Genomic DNA, 12,750 nt, shown 5'->3' on the forward strand with positions numbered 1-12,750 from the left:
TGTGGTAGATGGAGCAGGTAGAAGGAAAAGGAAAAACACCATGATATTATGGTTCTATATATATCTGACCGAGTAATACACCTGCTGGCGACAGAAATGGCCGGTTCTATGAAATATGGATGAGGTGGAGGTGGGGGTTGGGAGGGAAACGAAAAGAAGGAAAAGCACAATAATGATAGGGGCCGCCCTCCTTCTCTCGCACGCACACACACACACACGCACAATTTGCATATACACACAAACACTGGCTCACATGAAAGCACATTCCCAAAGTCATACACCTAAACACACACACACACACACACACACACAGCCTGCATCTTCTACGCCCATGAATGCAAGCAAACACAAAGGTGCAGCCAGCCACCACACTGCAGATGGGTAACATTTCTGTAGACAGAGGAGGAGAAAAAAAGGAGGAAAAATCTACAGCAAGATAACACAGAAGAATCTGGAGAAAGAGGACCTACCCTATGACGAGACAGAGAAACTAACACACAGACCCTGACACAAGATTAATATCCACACAAAACACGGACAGTACAGACAAATTACCTCAATGGGACATAATAATTATAATAATGATAATATACGATTCCTATAGCGCTTATCAAAGCACCTGAAGACACTTCACAGGTAAACATGAAGCAAAGATACAAACTAAGAGAAAAATTAAAAAGGAGGGTGGCGGGATAAGCTGACCTTAGCCACAGTATATGCCTTTCCTATATTCTCCTCGTCTAAACTACAACCCTGTTGGACTTCCAATTGACCAGGAGCCTGCTGCTCTGTATAGGAGCTGTAAAGCTGAATGTGCTATCCCATGCTGAGAGAGGGACTATCAACTGCCTCCAAGCAGAGTCCACACCTCATTTCTGACAGCCACAGAGAACCTCTTACTGCTGTATAGTCATGGCAGTTAAGCGTAATGCTACCATTCACACCTTTTATTTCCCGGAAATTACATGTTACCTTTTCGCCAGAATAATCTCAGTTTGAAAATAATATCTGCAGCCGATAACGAAGTGTATGGATTTTCCCGTGGGAATGACCAGTTAAATTTGGATGGGACTGTTCCATTAAATCATTCACTAAATACCACGGTATAGGGCTCACAGTATGGTAAGTAAACTACAGAGTATGATTGACTGACATTTTTATTAAAGCCATGAAACAAATATTATAGCAATATCTTTTGCCAATCCCTGAGGCAGTGGACTGATGAAAGTCAAAGTGTAAGTTTAAATATAATTTAAAAAGGTTCCACCTAATAATAAAGTTAAGGCTACAGAGAACCACTACTAGAATAACAAATCAAATCGAAAAATCAAAGGGCAAATTAAGAAGTATCAAGTCTAGTTTCCTTGTAATACAATGACCAAAGTTATATATTGATGAACAAATTCCACCTCTAATAAACCTGTATCATAGGTTTTAACAGGGACTTTGGCCGGGCACTGATGTTGCAGGGATAGCAGACAAAACATGGCTAGTTGGGAGAGCAAGAGTATACGTGTGCATTTACTTTCCAAGATTCAAGTGAAGTGCTGGTGAGGGGAATGGAAGGCAGTATCCTGTAGGGCTTCACTTCCCTAACCACTCCTCTTGTTGCCTGCACTGGCTCAACTGCTTGAAAAAAATGCTGGAGAGGTCCTCAAGTGCGGATTTTTTGGCTGGAGGAGAGTTGTTGTTTTCATCCCTTAATAGCAGGAGGTGGACAAGCGGTCCTCTTTCACTGATCTTTGCACCTTTACCTTTCTCACAGATCTGAAAAAGAGTAGGGCAACAATGTAATTCTTTTAAAAGACACTACGTCTGAGACACTCAAAACTGAAAACAAAGCTGACAATGAAACACAGAAACTTAATATGGCAGGATCCCCCTAAGTGTTTTCCCAAGTTTTGTTATTTTGGTATTCAAGCACATTAGCTTCAGATTGCCGTTTTGTGAATGCTTGCCCTCTCTCAAACAGGCCTATTCAGGAGTGCTAGCTCTGAGCTGTTTGCTCTTTTTCATGTGGTCGCTACTCAACACTCAAAACCAAATCAGTTTGAAGATAAAGGCTATGCTTTCAATAAGAGAAATTATCAAAATACACTAAAGCACCGTATCATATCATTCATCGTTCAAATCAGGGATTTTTGAAGTTGGCCATCACTGCAGGTGATTTGTAGCTTTCATCAAGTGTCTTATTATGGATTAGCAATAAATTAAATAAATCAGGCCTTTTAGGTTAAAAACAAAACAAAAACAGCAACAAACAAATCCAAGTGAAAATTTATTTTTGAGGCTGTGCCAATGTGCAAACACTAACACATACTGTTTTATCGGATTATAGTCTTCTATTGCATTTTGCAGTTATGGATCATTATTTCGAAGGATAAGATAGTTGATTTAAATTACCTGTGGATTTTATGGTTTGAGGTGATCCACGGCTTTCTCCATGATCTTTGGGAAAATAAGCCCTCTTTCTGCGTGATCAAGGTGAGGGGGGCTTTTGAAGCATGGGTCCCGAGCTGTGATCACCAGCAGGACTTCTTCTCCTGTGTCAGGAGACTTGACACAGAGGTCCTGGAGGATGGTGCTCTTCATGCTCCCTCGGTGGGGGAGTCATCCTCATCGGGTGTCAAGCTCTTTTCAATCATGCTTTTCAGTGGCAAAATCTGTGAGGTTTGGGGGTCTGAGTCGGCTGCTGAAAAAATCTCAAGACAAAATTTTGCGATGGATCATGAAAGAACAATGTCACTGGATTTAGAAGGCTATTTAATAATGAATGTATTAAGCAGATATTTCAATGTTTAAACAAGGCCAAAATATATCACAAATAATTAACCTACTAGTTAATTTCTTCTTATTCAACACTATGAATTTACTATTATCTATTTTCTTTATCAGAATATTCAAACATTCATTCGGAAAACCTAACGACTATGAGAGGCTTAAAATTATGCTTTTGACCCAGCCCTGGTAGATAAACATCTAAAATGCGCTATCCAAGCACTCATCACTTCTTCCCTCCCCCTACTGCTTTTGAACGCTTTATGCAGCATGTGGACACACACGACCTTTGGGTCGATGACGGTTTTAACGGTTCTTTGACTTTGTTTGCGTTGACTGATCGATCACCATCAAAAATGGGTTAGCTACACTGAGTTTGTCTTCTGCTTTAGGGTTCTTCTTTGCCTTTAGGCTAGGGAGAGCTGGTGTGATGTAAGTAGTTGCAAGAGGTACCATTCTAGCATGTCCGAGGTGCTATTCCATCCTGTGGGCACGTCTGTGATCAGCTTTCTTTGTGGAATCTCCAGCAGTGTATGCAGTGAAGCCAACACAGCGGGGGTGGTTGGGCTATGGGAAAGAATGGAGTTACCCTGAGCACTTGGTCATGCAGGCGACTAACATAGTTTTTCTTTGGCCCCGACGGTTGGCCAGGTTTAGCGTATTCGCGTGACCGTGGCAGAGTGAGCTTTTTTCCACCGAAATGTCCATGTGGATGTATTGTTGGCCGCCACTGCTATTGCCATCTTTATGGGGTTTCCACCCCGGTCATTTTACCCATCTCATTTACATCCAAAATAACCACAACCTGAACACACCTCGACAATAATCATTTTTACACTGCCAAGCTGGTTCGGTCACGGCTTGACATGCCGGCAATTTCAATGTCTTGCCTATGTAAAACCGAGGGGGTAAAATCCCCCGTCTTCATGGAACCGGATTTCTTGGTTCACTGGACACTGGAATTCGCAATTATGCGATTTCTTGAGGGTAATTTTTCCTAGGTCGCATACGCGTTGGGCAGTAGTTGGAAGGACAACCCTCGTCGGAGGTTTGTTTTTAGGTCTTGTTCTGTGCACATATGAGGGATGGTAAGGAGCACTGCTGGAAGTTATAGAGCGTCTGTATGCTAGATATATGCTATTCTGGCTGACAGAAGGAAATAAATTATTATATTTTTTTATTATATTAAATTGTTATTATATATTATATTTTAGGTAGAGATTTGTTGCTATAGCAAGAGAAGAGCAAATAGATGATTAGTTGGAAAAATATGTCGAAGCAATGGCTGTAAAAAAAGACCACCTATGCAATAAAAACTTTTTACAATTGATTTCAAGTGAGATGATAAAAAAATAAAACGGGTGCAAACAAATTTGTTAGGGTGCTAACAAATGAAAAAGTTAGTGTTCCCAGTGCCACCAGTAGAATATGATAGTCTTGAGCATTGCTTTGGTTCAATCTTTTTTCAAAACATGAACAAATGTATTATCTTAAAGGAGACATATTATGGTGTTTTCCCAACAAGTAAACATAGTATTTGAGTTCTAGAAAACATGTTTTTGAAGCTGTTTGCTGGAAATAGCTTTTAGGAAAAGAAATCTTGCCTACCGCTGTTCCCCTCTGTTTCAGTCCCTTCAGAATGAGCTGTTTCTGGTCTGTAGCTTTAATACAAATGAGCAGCTGCCCATTGACCAATGAGCTGTCAGACTGAACCACAGCATGGAGGAGAAGGGATTGTTGTCGTTTGCGGACTCCTGGAGCTCTATATCCAGTCCCTCCAGAAAAACGCATAATCAGCCAAAGTCCCCATATTCATGCGGGGGCCGCATTTTTTCAAATATGCCGCACTTTCACCACATACATTGCCAATTTCCGCGCAAAATATGCGGGGCTTGCATGATTTCATAATCCCTGCATTTTCATTGCGAAAATGTCACATATATCATAGCAGAAAGTTGAAAATGTTGCGTTTACTTCACACAAGAGCAGCCATTTCCCCCTGTTGCCATGGGAACGTTATGAAGTGACGTAATTACGCGACGTGAACGTCATCGAAAAGCTGCATTTTTCGCAAGTTTCCGCATTTTTCCACAAGTTCCCGCATTTTTCCGCAAGTTCCCGCAATTTTTGCAAGTTCCCGCAATTTCATCACATTTTTTAAGAAAACGTGCTGCATAATCAAGGATTTTTGGCCGCAACAATCACAAAAAAACGCCGCATTTTTCTGGAGGGACTGTATATCATATAATATAATAATAATATCATATATGGGTAATTATATTATATTATATCTAATATCATGGCCAAAACCTACGTGCGCCTCGGATGATATTATGAATCATAAAGACTGCGTCTGACGTCTCTGGCACTTCCACAACAAGTAAAGACTCATAGTGGGGGATATCTCGGCCATGGTTGAGAAGAATTGGCTGAAAGGAACTTTGGCCTTGACTCTCTGAAGTCCATGAACCGCGACATGGAGGAGAAAGGGATTGTACTCCGGGACCTGAGCTGCCGGACTTGCCGCCGAGCTCCCCGCGCCGGAGCTGCCGGACTGCCGCCGAGACCTACCCCCGCCAGACCTACCCCCGCCAGACCTACCCCCGCCAGACCTGCCAGCTTCGGCGGCAGTTCAGCTCCCGGAGTACACCCGCCGGAGCAGCCGGAAAGCTTCGGCCGCAGTTCAGCTCCCGGAGTACACCGCCGGAGCTGCCAGACTGCTTCCGAAGCTTCGTCCGGCGGGGCTAGCTCGGTGGCAGTCCGGCAGCTCAGCTCCAGGAGTACAATCCCTTTCTCCTCCATGTCTCCTCCTCCGGACTGCCGCCAAAGCTTCGGCGGCAGTCCGGCAGGGAAAGGGATTGTACTCACGGAGCTTAGCTGCAGGGCTGCCACCGAGTTCCCCCCGCCGGAGCTGCTCATCCCCTGGTCCACAAAATCTTATCTATGCACTGTTTGGAGGGGAGTGGGGAAGTGGGAGGTAATATTCAACTGTGCCCCCTTCCTACGCAGGAGGGGGCGCCGAAACTGACTCGTTTGTTTGGTAACTGTAGGCGGGGTACATTCAGAAATGCATATCTCACTCAAAAAATCATGCACAGACTTTTTTCAAAGTTTGTATGCGTGTGGGAGCACCAGAGGCCCAAAACAACACCCCGAATCCCAGGAAAAGTGTTGTTTTCATAATATGTCCCCTTTAACCACCGAATGCTCAGCCGTGTACTAACAAACTGATTTATTATGGCCTTGGCCTGCTGGCTAGATGCTGGAAGTACTCCCGAACGATTTCTCTATGTTTGGCTGCCCCATTGGCAGTCTTTCGGTCTCCTTTACTTCCTTTTGGTTGCAGTAATGCAGATAGATGCTAATATTGGAAATATTTTCTTGACCAGTCTTCCAATAGTGTTTTTAGATATCAGATATTATTTCATTGCTTTCTGCTGTTGGAACAGGAAACCATTGGAATTTCAGGAAAACATTTTGAAATAATTATTTTTGATTATAGCCATTGTTGCTCTCTCATCAACCATACTATCGACTATGCTTTGAGATGACGTTGCACGGTTTGAGTTGATGCTGCACGTCACGCAGAGGACCTGCCAATACTAATAGTAAACAAAACAATGGAAAATAATGAAATTCTACAGCAGACCGTTCTTTTTCTCCATCACCATGCTTTCTGTGGAGGTTTGGTACTGTGACATACCGTCCAATGGTATTCCATCCCATTCCCAGGATTAAGTCCCCTGCAATGTTTGTGGTTAGTTCTGTTGGAACCTGAACGAGGGCAGCCACCAGCCTAGCACAGGTCATTACATTGGCAAAAATCCAGAGAGAACTACAAATCATTGTTGTGTTTCAAAATCACAAATGAATGGATTTTGTGTGTGTTCAGCCTCTGGCAATATACATTTGTCTCTAGTCAAAGCATACTGTGCAAGCATTTGGAAATGAAATAAAAGGGGAGGAAGAGAAGGGGAGATAAGAGAATGGGACAATGGATGTGGGGGGGAGAGAGAGAGAGAGAGCTCTGAGACTAAAATAAATGAAATTCTCTACAGCGCCAAGGAAAACACAGTAGAAGGGAGGAGCTGAGTGTGTGTGCTGGCACTGTGGGGGAGAGATATGGGGCTATGAGGGAGGAAGGAAGGACACATTCGTCTGAGAAGTGACCGATGAAATTATTGTTATGTCTCAGTCAACTTCATGAATCCATGTTGTTCATAGTGAGAATAATCTGGGGGGGAATTAGAACCAAAAGAGAAAGAGAGTACAGAAATAATCACAAAGCTGTCTTTAAGGCTGTGCTCCAACAAAAGGAAGTACTTAAGAAAAAGATTTTGATTCTGATTTACTTTGAGGAAATTATCCCCAGCAGTACCTTTCACTGTCTTAAGAAATCACGTTGTGTTCATTTATACCAGGAATTTGAGCATGTTTGATAAAATGTGCAAATGGAAATCTGCACATTTTTCAATCCACAATAGATAAGATTATTGTCTATGTAGGTTTTTAATTGTGGTGTAAAACAGGTGTATCGCAAAGCCTCCGCCAACTGCAATCCTGCCATTCAAGTCAGGATTAAATGAGTTGGATGTTGATTGACGCTGGGACCTCAAATCACATAAAATGCCCCTCTTTGTTATTCTGTTTGCTAATGAGTCAAAACACTTAAAAGAGCTTAACCCTACTAACTCAAAGCTCTGTAAGGTTTGAAAGGCTAAAGCTTAAGCAGCCGTGGGTTGCTGTTTATGACCCAATAATAACAAAATATGTATTTTTTTACCAATGCAGTTTGACTTCTGTCTCGGGTTGGGTACCAGAATCAATCGTTTTCAAATTTCGGTACCTGAAAGGCTGAGAGCGCAACTGGTGGGTGGGAGTCGTTCAAGTGGTGTCCAACAGTAATGGCAATGGAGAGCCGAAAGCAGTCGCAATGTAGTTGCTTTACACTTTTACAAACTTGACGCAAACATATTGAAGTATATCTGTCTCATCGGATTTTGAAATAAAAAGCCATTGAATTTTAATCACTGAATATTTATGGATTTGGATCTGGATTTAACTCTTTCAATTTTCAACAAATAATTTTCACTGTTGAAAATGAATGTTCACAAATTCAAAATCGAATATTCAACGTTAAAAATTCGATTGGCAAAATTCAGATGTAAACTTCAATGTATAAAATTTTACTTAAATATTCTCAACGCCACCAAATTCAACATGGCAAATTCAGCTGCAAAATTCTATGCATGAAATTCATTGTTAACATCCGGGGACCAAAGGTAGAGCAATCGATCGTAGATGCTAGATCGCGGTCAAGCAAGGAGCGTCCCTCGTTGGATCCCTGACTATGATGCGGGATGGCATGTGCAGAGCAGGTGCAGGTATTAGCCATGTCCAACAGCAACGGCTATGAGTTGCTGAGGCAAAACGGTTGATATGCCTCTGTGGTGGCATAACAATGGACCCATCAAGGCATCATCTCAGCCGTTTTCGTTGGACATGGCTAAAACCTGCTTAGCACATGCCTTCCCGCATCAGAGTCGGGTATCCAACGAGTGACGCTCTTATTGCCGGTCGCTCTCCTTGCTTGACAGCGATCTAGCATCTAGGATCGATTGCTCTTCCTTGGGTCCCCGGATGTTAACACTGAATTTCATACATTGAATTTTGCGGCTGAATTTGGCAGGTTGAATTTGAGGACGTTTGAAATATTAAGTTGAATTTTACATCTGCATATTGCATATTGAATTTTTTAAAGGTTTTAACTCTGAAAACAGAGATAAATTCAGAGGCAAAAAATTCAGATACATTATTTCAATGCATAAATATTCAGTGCTTAAAATTCAATGGCTTTTTATTTTCAAAATCGGATGAGACAGATATACTTCCATACAGACATCGATGCAGACAATGCTCCCTGAAATAGTTGTAATGTGAAATTGAAAGCTGACCAGGAACCTGGTCAAACACAATATCTAAAAGCCAAGGAATGTACCCTGTTTGGTAGCCATTAGTACACCTGCAGCCATCGTTTGTCCCTGTCTTGATTGACGTTAGCTTAGCCTTTTTTGGTATGTCCGAAACCAATAAGAACTGAATTGCATACTATTTACAGGAGAGATATGACAGTATGGGACAGCATATTACCGAGACTCACGCACTTATATGTAAATTGTATAAGGTTTCAATTTGCAATATTATTATTTTTTAACTACAGATATATTATTATTGTTGTGGTAGATATTTACAGCTACCAGCTTGTCTTTCGTGTTGTTGACACTCTTGCTTTCAATGACAGGTCAGCCGGTCCCACTCTCAACCCATGAATAAGGTAGCATTAGGGACACATGATACCTTTACTACGAGAAATGGGATAGCCAAAGCTCATGTAGGTAAGATTCAAGAGTTGTAAAGAGAGAGAGGCAGAGAGCAGTGAAGAGCTAGATTTTGAAGTTAAACAACCAAATGTTCCCCCAGCTGCCCACAAACATCCAAACACACACACACACACACACACACACACACACCTTAGAGCTGCAATCTTTGATGTTGTCTGAAGTGCTGTAATGAGAGGAGGTGAGGGGCGTGGCGGTGTGCTTTGATATAACAAGACAGGCTGGAGCCCAAGTCACTTCTGGTTTACATCTTCACTGGTTTATATCCAGGTCTGGTTCAGATGTTCCCTGGTTTAAACTTTAGGTCGGCTTTACTGATTAACTGGTTTATATTAGATTTTCACTGGTTTCCATCAAGCAGCTAACTGGTTACGATTTTCACGGGTGTTAGTCTTTACTAGTTTCCTAGGTCTTTACTCATTTACATGTTCATGATCACTCACTGGTTTGTATCCAAATTAGTTTAGTACAGAACACTGGTTTACAGGGGAAGTTCAAACCATAAACTGATTTTGCAAATTGCAGCTTAAAATTCTGCTGCTTGCACTTTTTGGACTGTCCCTATACATTGGATGTTTACAGCCGTTCCATCTGACATTTTAATCATAACATCAATTTGTTTTTAAGTTAAGTAGCTAACGACTGTATCTCTAGCAGGCTCTGGCATATTGACGAAAGAAACACACACACGTGCACATTCAACCTCACCCCACACACACACAAACACACATTTAAACATGCACCCTCGTGCACACACAGTAACAGACACGCACACACACAGATACAATTTGATCCTGAGGAGGAACACTTCTTTACACATGGCCAGACACACGGGGGCCTGCACACACAAAAGTGGGCACACGTGCAAAAGGAAAGGGCCAAAAAGAGCAGACGAGAGACACTATCTGTAAAAAATACAAAAAGAGGCGAGAGAAAACCTGTCTTTCCAAATGCACGACAAACAAACGCTGTTGTTAGGGAGGAAAAATCACACAAAGTGGGATGCCATAGAAGGACTGGAGAAGCAGAACCACAATGCACAACACATCTATCCCACCGACTTCCAGCTGGGTACCCTGTCGTGTCCTAGTCCCAATGTGCCTTTCATGGAAGATGAAAAGCAGCACGTTTCTTGTGCCAGTGTCTCAAGAAATGGCCGGTATACATCCAACTAATTGGTCATTGAATGGTAATTTGTCTTGTATGTAACTAGAAACAATGGAAGTAAAGTGTCCATTTTTAGGCTTGTTATAGCGCTAGCATCAACGCAAATGTTATTGTATACAGTATGTGGCCACCGTGTTGTGGTTGTGGGCGTTATTATGTTGGGCAAGACTATTCTCTTTGCCATCCTCAAGTAACCAGAGATCATTGGTTTTGGACCTTGATGCATGAATCACTGTAATGGCACCTATAATTCTAGTACGTGGTCTGGTGTAAAAGAGTTTTAACTCACTGGCTATCCAAGGAGGTTGCTGGCTTGTTGGTTTACATGTTCTGGACAGGTTCATTAATAAAGGGACAGAAACTCATTTAAATAGGTACTGAAACCAATATTGAAAATAACAATTTGTTGATGTGACACAACCAATAATCAATGTTCCCTGCCATCTATGAATATCATTGTATTTGCTGGTAGGCTGATGGCAATGAACAAGGGAAATAACGGCAAAGACCGATGTACAGTACAAGAATCGGTGTATCGATATTTTTCCATTGGTTAGTTGGTAATAAAGTGGCTCTAACATATAAAGTTGAAACTTTAAAGGAGCCGTTATCTTCTTGTTCTGAAGTGAAAAGCCCCCTGCAGGTATAAGTGGGCTTCATATGGATACAACACAATGGCAAGTAACAGTGTAGAGCACAATATGCATGCTACAGTAATAATGTGCTCCAATAATGTGGTACACAGACGTCCTGGGCCTCCATAATGTCTTCCTGCTGTCAGAGTGTAAGGCGGCAAAGAAATGGCGCCGCATGCACAGCCCTTAGTGTTTTAATAAGTTAATTGGGACAGAAATTATTTTAGCCTGATGTCAACGAGGTGTGCCCACCTGTGACGTTGCCGCAACTACGCATGTGCTGATTCCGTCATTTAGCACATTCCTGTATTCTTGAGCGGCTCTTTGGACTCATTCTAAAATCAGTTGCAGGGTTCATTTTATACATCAATATCAGTATATTACAAAATCCATGTGTGTTTCACAGACATTGTCACACTTTTGGGCAGGTATGTGCCACTAGACACGCTCATACCGGTGATCACCTCTTTATTTCCCGTATCCGTCACATCACAGATTCTGAGTGGAAATACAACCTCTTCCAAACTTGGCCAAAATACATACAAACATAGAATATGTATATGCAAGATGTCAGAAAAATCTACCACAAAATGTTTTCCTATTAGAATATTTGTAATGGCTAACCATTTGATAACAATTTGTTTACTCAAGAACACCTTTGCACCCCCAATGTGAACTAAATGTCCAATAAAACAAAAATAGATATTTATATAGTATAGTGCACTGCAGTGCCATGCAGGCTCTGCAGAAGAGCTGCCTGCTAGTACTGGTTGTGCGCGCGTGTGTGTGTGTGTGTGTGTGTGTGTGTGTGTGTGTGTGTGTGTGTGTGTGTGTGTGTGTGTGTGTGTGTGTGTGTGTGTGTGTGTCTCTGTGTCTCTCTCTGTGTCTGTGTGTGTGTGTGTGTGATGGGGGGGGGTTGCACTGTGCAGTACCTGGACATTGCATAAAAGCTTCTACTCCCACTGTTCTTTGAGCCAGTCTTCCCCCTTCCCTCCCCATCTCCACTCTTTTACCATCCCCCATCCTCTTAACCACCCAGCTCAGGCTGGGGCTCTGCTGTACCCCCAGCCCCACACCCACACCTCTCTCGTTCTGTGTCTCTCGCTCACTGTCTCTCTAGGCTTTCTCTTTGCCTGTTCGCTTTAACCATCACTGCCAGCCCTACATTACCCATTCATGTCCCTGTTTCTCTCTCTCACTATCCGTCCAATTTACTCACTGTCCTTCTCTCCCCCACCCAGTCGCTGATTGCGATCGGTTACTCTATAACCATGTCTGCTGTTGTACATCTACATACAGATCCCATGGAAGCACACGGTTAAAGGATGGCCAGGTTTTTACATTACAGGACCATTTAGACCAGTGCACACTGTCCTGGCCGCCATCGGGTATCAGCCTTCAGGAAACTTTATGGGACTGAAATCTATTTCACATACATCGGATAAACAAATAACAGCCAAAAGATAACCAAATAAAAAAACAACACCAAGAACACGCAAAAATCACCTCTTTAACATTAAAACAATACTTGATTGCCAGATATAACCGAGTCAACCCAGATGAATGATTCCTCAAAAGACGTTACCTGTACGCCTCGGGCATACCTAGTCCAAACCCAGCATGCCTCAGGAGAGTCAACATGAAATGCTTTGCCTTTTTAACTGATTCATTTTGATATCCAAAAAGATATGTGTGATGTGGAGCCAAGATAGCGGGGGTTCACAAGCAGCTAGTGGTGGGGTAATGAGCACTGTGTGGATGGATGCCCACAA

The 12,750-nt window shown here is 42.3% G+C and overlaps 1 protein-coding gene across 2 annotated transcripts in view; it reads right to left on the bottom strand.

Annotated features, from left to right (window-relative positions):
- LOC307075883 (E3 SUMO-protein ligase PIAS1-like) overlaps window positions 1-12,750 on the bottom strand; it is a 47,868-nt gene that overhangs the window by 31,753 nt on the left and 3,365 nt on the right. The window contains exons 1-2 of one of the 2 annotated variants that reach the window (XM_079736613.1): window positions 2,404-3,457; window positions 1,526-1,767 (exon numbers count right to left, since the gene is read on the bottom strand). The exons of the other annotated variant lie outside the window; for it this stretch is intronic. The gene's annotated coding sequence lies outside the window, so the exon portion shown is untranslated. Of the gene's footprint in view, window positions 1-1,525; window positions 1,768-2,403; window positions 3,458-12,750 lie in introns of those variants that run through there. 2 annotated transcript variants of the gene reach the window in all.

Source organism: Pollachius pollachius, assembly GCF_949987615.1.
Source record: "Pollachius pollachius genome assembly, chromosome: 5".
Lineage (NCBI taxonomy): Eukaryota > Metazoa > Chordata > Actinopteri > Gadiformes > Gadidae > Pollachius > Pollachius pollachius.